We start from the raw sequence: 10,974 nt of genomic DNA, 5'->3' as shown, positions 1-10,974 counted from the left end.
TGGCAAGGGAATATCACTTCTTCTTTTGAGACTAGCCAATGAGAGTTCTTCAAAAGTGGGTTCGTATCCAAGACCGAAAGTATCCTTCTGACCTGGTAACTAAATTGGTTCCACTATTCCATCCAAGTTCACCCCGAGACCTTGACCAGGCTTGAAACCATTCTTCATCATTTCCCAAGCCACCATCATAAGCACACGTGGCAATTTTACCCTTTCAGCTTGCGTGGTACACATGATTTCCTTGGTATGGAATACAGATCCATCAAGCCTTTCCACACTTTCAATAACAAGAATTGAGTTTTCAGGGTAGATCAGATTGTTGCCTTCTCCATGGATCACAATTTCCTGATGATTCCAGACAAATTTCAAACTTTGATGCAAGGTAGAAGGGGTTGCACTAGCCATATAGATCCATGGTCTTCCTATCAGCAAGTTGTAGCTAGCGGATATATCCATCACTTGAAATTCCACCGTGAACTCCACGGGGCCATTCTCCAATGCTAAGTCAATCTCTCCTACGACACCTCTTTGAGCTCCATCAAAACCTTTAACTCTCACATGACTGTCGCGGAGTTTCCCGATATCAATTCCTAAGGCTCGGAGGGTAGTGACTGGACATATGTTAACAGCTGAACCTCCATCAATCAACACCTTGGAAATGAATTTGTCCCTACATTTGACTGTAGTGTCTAATGCCTTGTTATGCCCCAAACCTTCAGGTGGCAACTCATCATTATGAAAAGAAACTTTGTGGGCTTCGAGGACTTCTCCAACCATGGCTGAAAATTTCTCGCTGGAAGTCTCAGCCGGAACATAAGCTTCATTCATTACCTTTGCTAAAGTGTTCCTATGAGCATCAGAACTCATCAACAATGCTAATAAAGAAATTTGGGCTGGAGTTTTCTTTAGTTGTTCGACCACAGAATATTCTTTAGTTGGCATTTTTCTCCAGAATTCTTCAACTTCAGCCTCAGTCACAGCCTTCTTTTGAGCACTTTCTTTGCTCGGTGCTCCTCGTGCTATATCCTAGGGGGCATAACACTGCCCAGATCTAGTCAATCCAGCAGCAACAGTTTCTACAACTAATTTTGCTTTTGCTTTGTTCATTTCATTAGACGGATAATTCCAAGGAACTGCTTTGGTGTTGAAAGAAGGTGCCTGAGCAACTAAGGCCGTGATCCTAGGCCTTGGAGTGAGCACTTCCACTTCAATCGGGGCCCTCATTAGGACCGTGATTATTGGAGCAATAAAGGTTGATGATTCAACATTTTTCTCTTTTTTAACCGGCACGATAGTCCCTTCCAAACTGCAATCTTCATCAATGGTAATCATGTTCACATTGGCATCACCATGATTAGGTAGAGGATTGTTGTTTATATTCGGGGGAGCTCCTTTGAGCTGGATAACTCCTTCTTTGAACAATGCCTCGACTTTATCTTTGAGAGTAAGACAATTTTCAGTATCATGTCCGGCAACTCCTGGGTGATACGCGTAATGTTTAATCCCGTCATACCATCCAGGAAGGGGATTAGGAACTCTTCCCTGGATTGGTTGGAGTATCCCTGCGGTTCTCAACCTTTCATACAGTTGGGCTAGGGGTTCGGCTAACGGTGTGTAAGTTTTGGTTGGCTTTCTTTCAAAGTTTGGGCGAGGTCTGGGTGCATTTTGTGGACAATTTTGTGGTTGGTATTGGGGTTAAGGCGAGTAGGTTGGCTGATATTGTGATGGTTTTTGGTTGGCAGGTGCTCGAGGTGGGTAATATGCTGGCTGGGTATGATAAACAGGATGGGGAGTGGGTGGAGGTTGGTAATAAGGCTGAGAGGCTTGGGTGTATTGGCTGTAATATGAAGGCTGGGATGAAGGGTATTGATAGGTTAACATCTGGTTTGCTCTACGTTCCTGGATGGTCATGACCGCGGACAGTCTGTCCCTCTTCTTCTTAGACGAATCTGATTGAATTGCCTCATTTGTTGCTTGCAAGGCTACCAGATTTGTGATTCTCCCTGTCTTGATACCTTCTTCTATGAAATCTCACATTCTAATAACTTCAGAAAACTTTTGTTCGATGACACTAATCAGTCTCTCATAGTATGTTGCATCTTTTAAAGACTGTACAAAGAGCGTCGTCATCTCACTCTCCACCATTGAAGGCATGTGTACCAATCAAGCGCTTCTCCTGTCAAACTCCTTATAAATAGTTTCATCCTGATAGCTTGATCTTTCCCTACTCCGACAAGCTTATCACAGTATGATCTCAAGTGAGCCCGAGGATTTCCTTTTTCATCAAACATATTAAATTTTGGCACCTTATATCCAGCAGGTAACTCAATGTCAGGATGAATACACAAATCCTCGTATTCTAGTCCCTCACATCCCTTGTGGGTTTGGATGCTTCTAAATGCTTCTTTCAGACTGCGAATCTCTTTTGCTACATTCTCATCTGCTTTCGCCCTTTGCTTCCCTTTCCATCTCCTCATAAGGATCAGCCTATGGATGCTGCACGGCTTGCAATTGGGTAGTGAAAGGTTGAGCTTCTGCTACATATACTGGTGGCACATACTACGTGTTATGGTTAGCGGTGTGTGCCAATGGTATGTGTTGAGTTGCTTGGTAGTTTTGGGTAAGGGGGGGTAGTTTGGATAACTGAAGGCTGAGGAATATATGGAGTAGTGAAAGGTGGCGGATTGACTTATTGGAAGTTAACTTGTTGCGGGTTGGCTTGTTGCGGGTCATTTTGTTACGGGATGGTTTGTTGTAGGCTGGTTTGTTGCGGGATGGTTTGTTGTGAGTTAATCTGTGCTGGGATGGCTTGTTGTGGATTTGATTGTTGCGAGATAATCTGTGCTGGGATGGCTTGTTATGGATTTGATTGTTGTGAGACGGCTTGGTGCAGGCTAGTTTGTTGTGGGATAGGGGGTGAATTGGTAGTGTTTGGATTGACTGTGTGAAGTGGAGGGTTTGAGGGAAAGGGCTGAGGAGCAGGTGAGTCAACAGGCGAAAAGGATGGTGGGATTGTCGCACTTGTTCTTTGTTCATGATGAGGGGTGTTGAGGGTAATGGACAGGTTGGTGAGATTTCGCAGTCGCTCAATTTCACTTTGCATGTTGTCCATTTGTTGCATCAATTGGGCGATGAGTTCTTCATTCATTCCTCCCGAAGCCTCAGGCTCGTCTCTCGGAACGGTGACAAGTCCCATGCCAGTCTGTTCGGATGCCCCTGAATCATTCATATCGTCGGATGCTCGTGCTTTTGATCTTGTGAAGTACGGGTGATCCGCCAGTTCATAGTCAACACGAATCAACCTTTGAGGGAATAATCAAAATAAAAGAAAACCTTCAAAATGAAGAAAACTGCGTTAGTATAATGCGAATGATTGCTGCTTTAAATAAAATAATGCAAACATTAGGCAAATAACGTTGAAAGAAACACATATTGCATAGCAAACAAATCAAATAGTAAAAGAGAGTTCTAGCAATCATAACGCGACCTATAATGCATGGGACCTCTTTTGTGCCAGAGGTAGGCCTAACGCCAAACATTCAAGATTATGATAGTGTGATCCAAGTCATTTAATTGAGACACTTGCGTTTGGAAATAAAAAGGCCAAATTGCATTGAATAAAATAAAAATGAGTACATTAAATAAACCAGAATACATCAAAGACGGCATAATATAAAGACTATCCTAAAACTTGGCCTAAAATTTTTTGCATTTGATCATGCTGGCGGCTGAACGGAAGATGATGCTCCATCATTGCTAGGCCCTGCTCCCGCATTCCCCAAATACTGCATTATATTCGCCATTTGAGCCCACATCTCGGGAGTGACAACCATGGCCCCCAAGCGAGAATGTTTTATCCAAATTGTCTTAACTTTATTTTCGAAGCCTGATTCACCTGCTAGGCTAGGCTCTATGTTACCATAGTCTTTTTGCAGCCATGCATGATATTCTGGGATACCTCCTGCCGGTCCAACCCCAATACTTATCGGATCGATGTTTACCCATTCGTCGAGAATTAGGCCAGCTCTAGGAACTTTGAAGTCTGGCCCAAAGAGGATTTCAGAACCGCTCATATCAGCTTGGACAGGGATTACTTGATCTATACCGATTTGTCGAAGCACGCGTACCGGGGCGTATGGCTGGAGGCCTTTTAACCCAATAAGCTCAATATAGTAAAGCTTCCTTCCTCTTGTGTAAGCCAGGGTACGTGGTAGCAAAGAATACTTCCATTGGATTTGATCACCAGTTCGGGAAGCCAAGAACTCATACCAATCATGAGTGCCAACTGGAGATACAAACGATTTCTTCCTTTCATAAAAGCTACCAAATTTGTTCGATTCACTGAAGCATATGTCTGCCATATTCAGGCGTTGGTAAAAATGCTCCATTGCCCACATCTGGAGGAGAAGATTGCAACCCTCAAAGAAACTTGTTTCTCCCCGTATACACATTCCCAAAGCCCGGAGTATTTCTGCCAAAATCATGGGAACCAAAGTGAGTTGCGCGCCATCAACCCCTTCAAAGAGCGCTCGAGCCACAGAACATATGCAAGTGCTGATCTTGTCGTATTCACGTGGGAATACCAAAATCCCAAGTAAGGCGACAGCGAATACAATGGGTCGTCTAGCTTTCCAATGAGCGGGAGTGCATGAAAATTCCTTCTTGAACAACTTGTACCCGTCCTGACGCCCATACCACTCATATAGATAGTCCAACAATACCTAGTTATTGTCGAAGCATCGGGGTTCCTTAGTGTTTTTCAACCCCAAATAGGATCTCCCAGGTTAGTTATTAACTATAAACCTTTAATAAGTCTCTTTTGTTAGGTATCGGGTACCTAATCCATTGAAGGACTTTGTTTAAAGGTTTATAGTTAATAACTAACCTGGGAGATCCTCTTTCTTTTTCTGCATTTTTATTAACATAAAACGCTGAACAGCTCCAAGGCGATTTAGAGGGTCTTATTATCTTCTTTAGTAGAAGATTTAAAGGACCTTTGATCGGCTAAAAATAATAATAAAAATAATGCGGAATTTAAAGAAAGTAACTTACAAGAACTTTGAAGCTTTTATTCAAATCATTGAAAGATACAAGGGAAATATTACAGAGTGGGAAGGGAAGGCTATTTCAGAAATGGGGGGAGATTTTCTGATGCCTTAACTGATACATAGTGAGAGTCTTATATAGACCTCTGGGAAATAATCATCCTTTTAGGATGTTTACAAATGGACGGCTGATCTTAAAGATGCCTTCTGCTTTTGCTTTTTGAAAAGTTGGATGGCTACTTTAATAAAGTTGTCGGCCATTTGTCCTTTTCCTGAAAAGTAAATACTTTATAAAAAGTTGGGCGGCTTCTTCTGTAAAGTTGTCGGCCACTTTGTTATTTACCTCCTGCTTTTCTGAAGGGGTAAATCTTCTAATCTTGAAAGTGAAGATATGCTTGGGCATATGCTTGGGCCACACCTTGGGGGTCCATCATATCTCCATTATCTTCAGCTGAAGATGAGGCTGTATCCAGTAGTTCTTGGACTTCTGTTGGGTCAGCATCATCAATATTACTGAGAGCTTCAAAGAGCTTCTTTTTTAATTCTGCTTTGGACTCTGTCGATCCTGTCTTGCTGCTGGATGGCTTTGGACTCTTAAATTTTAAATTCTTAGATTCCGGTGTCCATCCTTTCATTTTAATGGTTTTGACTAAATACTTAATCCTTGCGATTTCAGCTTTGTCAAATGACCAACTAATAATATAAGAAATTCTTTTTCTTATGAAATATTGACATAACTTGATATGTTCCGGTAAGGTGGATATTTCCTGTTCCTTCTGGAATTTTTCATAATGGATTTTAAAATTGTGAGGCATTACTTCCTCATTTCCTCCAAATTTTTCCCACCAAGTGTAGAACCACCTGGGGATGACAGATTTAGACATTTGTTCGCTATATTTTACGAACCATGTATGGGTAATGGGTCTTACGTACAAAAATTTGTACCACGCCCATTCATAATCATAGAAGTTATAGGTCTGGGGCCAATGCTATTTTGATAATACCACTGGGGTGTGTAAATGATCAACCTTCCATTCCAAGGGGCTGATAATTTTGTTAATGGTGAACTTTGAGTATGCAATACCTTCCTGGCCATGCTTTGTACCCAAAGTATGTTCGAATGTTACTGATCCTGTGTCAGTAAGAATGAATTCACAGTATCTCCTAGTCTTGATAGGATCATTGGTTTCAATGTAATCAAAATTGGTATAGCAAGGTGGGAGTAATTCCTCAACCTTCCATCCTTCATAATTTTTATCCAATGCTAATACTGGGAGCATTGCTTTGTTGATTATCTTGAACTCTTCTGGAGTTACCTGCTTATCTTCCCTTTTTGAGGGAGTTTTGGGATCAACTGCCTGTGGAAAAGACTCTGGGGTCTTCATTTCATAACTGTTACTGGTTTGAACCTTTCCTTTACCTGTTGAAGTACTGGTAGAGGCTTGGGTTTTTTGAAACGGGGATGATGGTTCTACTTGAGAGATAGAACCAAGAATGGTTAATTTTTTATTTTGAATTGGAAATGCAGGCCTCATGGGCCTTGGTAGGTTTGGGTATTCGGTTAGAGCTGAATACCTAGTTTCATTGGGTTTTTTATCAGGTTTTTTCTGGAAGGGCGAGTTTGGGGCTGTTGGCCTCATGGTTTCCCCGTAAAAATTCCCTTGTGAGAAAATCTGGTAAAGAATTTAAATCTCCTTTTATAAATTCGATTTCAAAATCAAAGCTTGATAATAAAGCTTGCCATCTAGCAAAGATCTGTTTTGAAACAAGATTTTTAACATCCTTTTGTAAAATATCTTTGGCTGATTTGCAATCAACTCTTAGCAAAAATTCTTTGTTTATCAAATCATCTTGAAATTTTGTAATACATAGTACTATAGACAAAATCTCTTTTTTGACTGTACTATAATTCTTTTGGGTAGGATTCCAGATCCCTGAAGTAAAACGAACTAATTGTTCTAAAGAAACTGAGGAGATTCTTTGTTTAAGAATTCCACCGTATCCTTCATCAGAAGCATCGGTTTCGACTATCATAAAAGCATTTGGGTTTGGAATACCTAGACATGGAAGTTTCTTGACAACAGACTTGATTTTCTTAACCGTTTCTGTTTGCTCTAGACCCCATGGAACTGGATTTTTCCTGAGACGTCTGTAAAGAGATTCAAAGATTTTCCTAATGTTTGGAATGAAATCTGTAACATAATTAAGACTTCCTAAAAATCTTTGTAATTGGGTTTTATCAGGAATTTCATCCGGAAATTTGGAAGAGAACTCAATGGCTCTACAAATGGGTTTATAAGTTCCTTGATATAGGTCATGTCCTAAAAATCTAATTGTTGTCTGGAACAATTTAATCTTTTTAGCACTGACTACTAAACCGTTATGTTTAACAATTTTAAAGAAGATGTTTAAATGTTTAAAGTGAGAATCAATGTCCTCAGAAAATATTAATACATCATCTATATAGACAATAGACATATTGCTATAAGGATTAAAGATATTGTTCATAATATTCTGAAATTCTGATGGGGCATTTTTTAACCCAAAAGGCATAACATTCCATTCATATTGTCCAAAAGGAACATTGAATGCAGTTTTATACTTATCTTTTTCAGCTATTTGGATTTGCCAAAATCCTGATTTCATATCAAACTTACTATAGACATTTGCCTTATAAGTTCTTTTTAATAAGTCTCTTTTGTTAGGTATCGGGTACCTAATCCATTGAAGGACTTTGTTTAAAGGTTTATAGTTAATAACTAACCTGGGAGATCCTCTTTCTTTTTCTGCATTTTTATTAACATAAAATGCTGAACAGCTCCAAGGAGATCTAGAGGGTCTTATTATCTTCTTTAGTAGAAGATCATTGATTTCATTTTTACAAGTTTCCACTAATTCGTGGTTCATTTGAATAGTCCTTGCCTTTGTAGGGATGTCCTGTTCTTTGAATTCATCCATATATGGTAACTCGACAATGTGTCTCTTTCTTTCCCAGAAAGCACTTGGTAATTCTGAACAAACTTCTTGTTCAAGTTTTTCTTGAAAGCTTGTTATTTTCCCTTCTATCTCCGGGGTTTTTAAAGTTTGTTCAATTCTTTTGACTTTGATTTCGTCTTTTAAGTACGAAATTTGATTTGTTAATAATCTTATTTTAAAAGTGGTTTGTGATCTAATAAGATCGCTTTCTTTTTTAGAAATGGTAGATACGTAAGGAAATTTAATTTCCTTTCCTAATACCGAGGTATAAATTGCATCTAATCCTGCAAAATATGGTTTTAATTGGGTTATGAATGGAGTTCCTAAGATAACTTGTTCATTGATATCTCTGGTAACTACAAAATTATTTATGAAACAGATTCCATTGTTACAAATATGAGCATTTGTTAATTTGTAATCTATTTTTAGTCTTTCTCCAGTTGCGGAGTATAATTTTGAAGTGCTTTTTTCCAAATATTTTGTTGGTATTAATCCTTCAATGATGCAGTTTTTATCTTCTCCTGAATCAATTAAAGCTATTTTTTCAAACTTCATGTTTCCTATTTTCAGAGAGATAGGGACATGCCAACTTTGGGATTTAATAACTGTTACATTTTTTCCTGTTATTTTATCAGATGTTTCGATGATTTCTTCATCGTCTTGGTTATCACTGGAATCATTTTTATCTAACTGATTATCATCACTATCTTCTCCGAGAGTTTCTGTTACTCTTTTGTGAGACAGAACCTGATCGGTTAGATAATCCATTTCAACTTTATTAAGACGGGATTTAATATCTTTTATTTCATTTTTAACAGAGATTAGTTCTCCTTTTAGTTCACTAATGGTAGGCTTTTCATCTTTTGATGAAAACCTATTCATAACATTTTTCATGTTAAAAGGTTTAATAGAAGGTTTTTCTTCTGTTTGTTTAAGAAGAATATCTTTTAATTCAATTAAATAGTTTTTCCTAGCTTCGTCACTAGGTAAATCATTGATGAGATCTAGAAGAACTCTTTTTGATTTTGTAGAAATAACTCTAATTGAATTCTGACTACAGGTACAAATAGTTCCTGTACATTCGCAACTTCCTGATTCAGAAGTATCGGAACTGCTGTCTGATTCAATTTCAAGGTCACTACTTTCATCAGAAGATGATGTGTTGTCATTTTCTTCCAAAATAGCGAAGAGTTCATGTTTTATCTTGTCATTTATTTCAAGAAGATTTATCTTCTTTTTCTTTTTTATATTGACACTACACTCATTGGATCTATGGCCCTTTTTGCCACATGTCCAACATATATCCTTAGCACTTTGTTTAAGTGATCTTTTGCGAGGTTTTGTTTTATAAGATTTATCATTAGTTCTCTTTTTCTTTTGGATGAGTTTAGAGCTAGCAGATCTCTTTTTTACTTTGTTTATCTTGGATGGGGAAGAAATCTTTTCAAAACCGAAGTCTTGGCAAAAGCTTCCTAATTCCTTCCTGGACTGTTGTTGGTCCTTTTTCAAATAATGTTTTAATTTTAGATCTGTACAAAGTTCAAGACTTGTGACATTTATATAACTAATTATATCACCATAGGTTAGGTTTTCATAAGGAATTCTTCCATTAAACCTATCTTTGATTTTAGTTCTAACCTTTTCGACGAACAAAGAAGGTAGCCCGCTAATAAATCTTTCTTTCCAGAAATCATTACCACAGTCTTCTCTTATCATAACTTTTTCTAAAAACATATCTTTATACCACCTAAAATCATCTAATTTGGGGCATTTAAGATTATTTAAAAGTTCTAAACTACGATCTTGGAAAAGTTTTGGTTCTCCAATAAAGTGTTTAGCAATACTGTAAATGAGTGTTGCTGAAGCATCTTCTATTACTTCATCAACAACTATTTGGGTTTCACCTTGCATTTTTAAAACAGTTCCTATGGTTATTGCATTTAGAATCTGGGCTTTGTTATCTTCAGTAAGATAGTTATCCCACCAATTATTTAATACTCCTGTGAAACCAGAAATGACTAGTTGGGCTGCAGATTTATCAGATGCATTCTTTATCCTGTAGGCAGTTATTGCCATTCCCATTTCATGTAGGATTTTATAGATTTGACTCTCTGCTAAGCCATCTATGTTCCAACTTGTTATTCCTGTTCCATCGTGTGATGTTTGAATTTGACTTTTATCTTCTTCAAACTGAACATCAGGGAACGAAGGTCTTTTGTAATAATTCTTTGTTGAATTATATCTTGGGTTATTAGTCAGTTTTTGGACTTCTTGAGTCTTTAATGTTGTTATCTTTTTAGTACCCGTGGGCTTTTTTGTTTTGCTTGAAGCAGTGTCAATAATTTTTAATTGTTTATTGATTTTATCTAAAAGATCTTTATCCTCAATGTCAAATTTTTCAGATAACTGAGGGAACTTTTCTTTGGAAAATTCTGGTAGTTTAATTGTAGGATGTCTCTCCATACTAGAACTGGTGCTACTGCTAGCTTTTGTTGGAGTCATTTGTTTACTAGTATCTCTTACCAACTGGTTTGATACTACATGTAATAATTGGTTTGTATAATTATTCTGTTGAATTATCTTGTTAATGTCCTTGGTTTCAGGATCACTGTCAAGAGTACTTCCTTCTCTTTTGAAGGGAGATGCTAATAATACTTCTTTTCCTGCCGGAATGTAAATTTCTTCTAATGGTGGAATAGTTGATTCAATTATTCCTTTGGCCTTTGTATGCCATTTGTTAACTATCATGGATAAGGATTCCTTGTGATTGGGGATCTTCTTTGTTAATACTAACCATTTAAAAAATTTTATATTATTCTTACATCTTTTTACATCATCTATCCATTCTTCTTGATGGTTTAATCTATCTATGAAACTGAATGTGTCTTTATACCATTCTAATTTTCTTTTATTGTTTTGACTCTTAAAATCTTCATTTAAGGTTTCAAGGTCT

Source organism: Lycium barbarum, chromosome 10 (assembly GCF_019175385.1).
Source record: "Lycium barbarum isolate Lr01 chromosome 10, ASM1917538v2, whole genome shotgun sequence".
Classification (NCBI taxonomy): Eukaryota; Viridiplantae; Streptophyta; class Magnoliopsida; order Solanales; family Solanaceae; genus Lycium; species Lycium barbarum.
Note: the sequence above shows the minus strand (reverse complement) of the source record.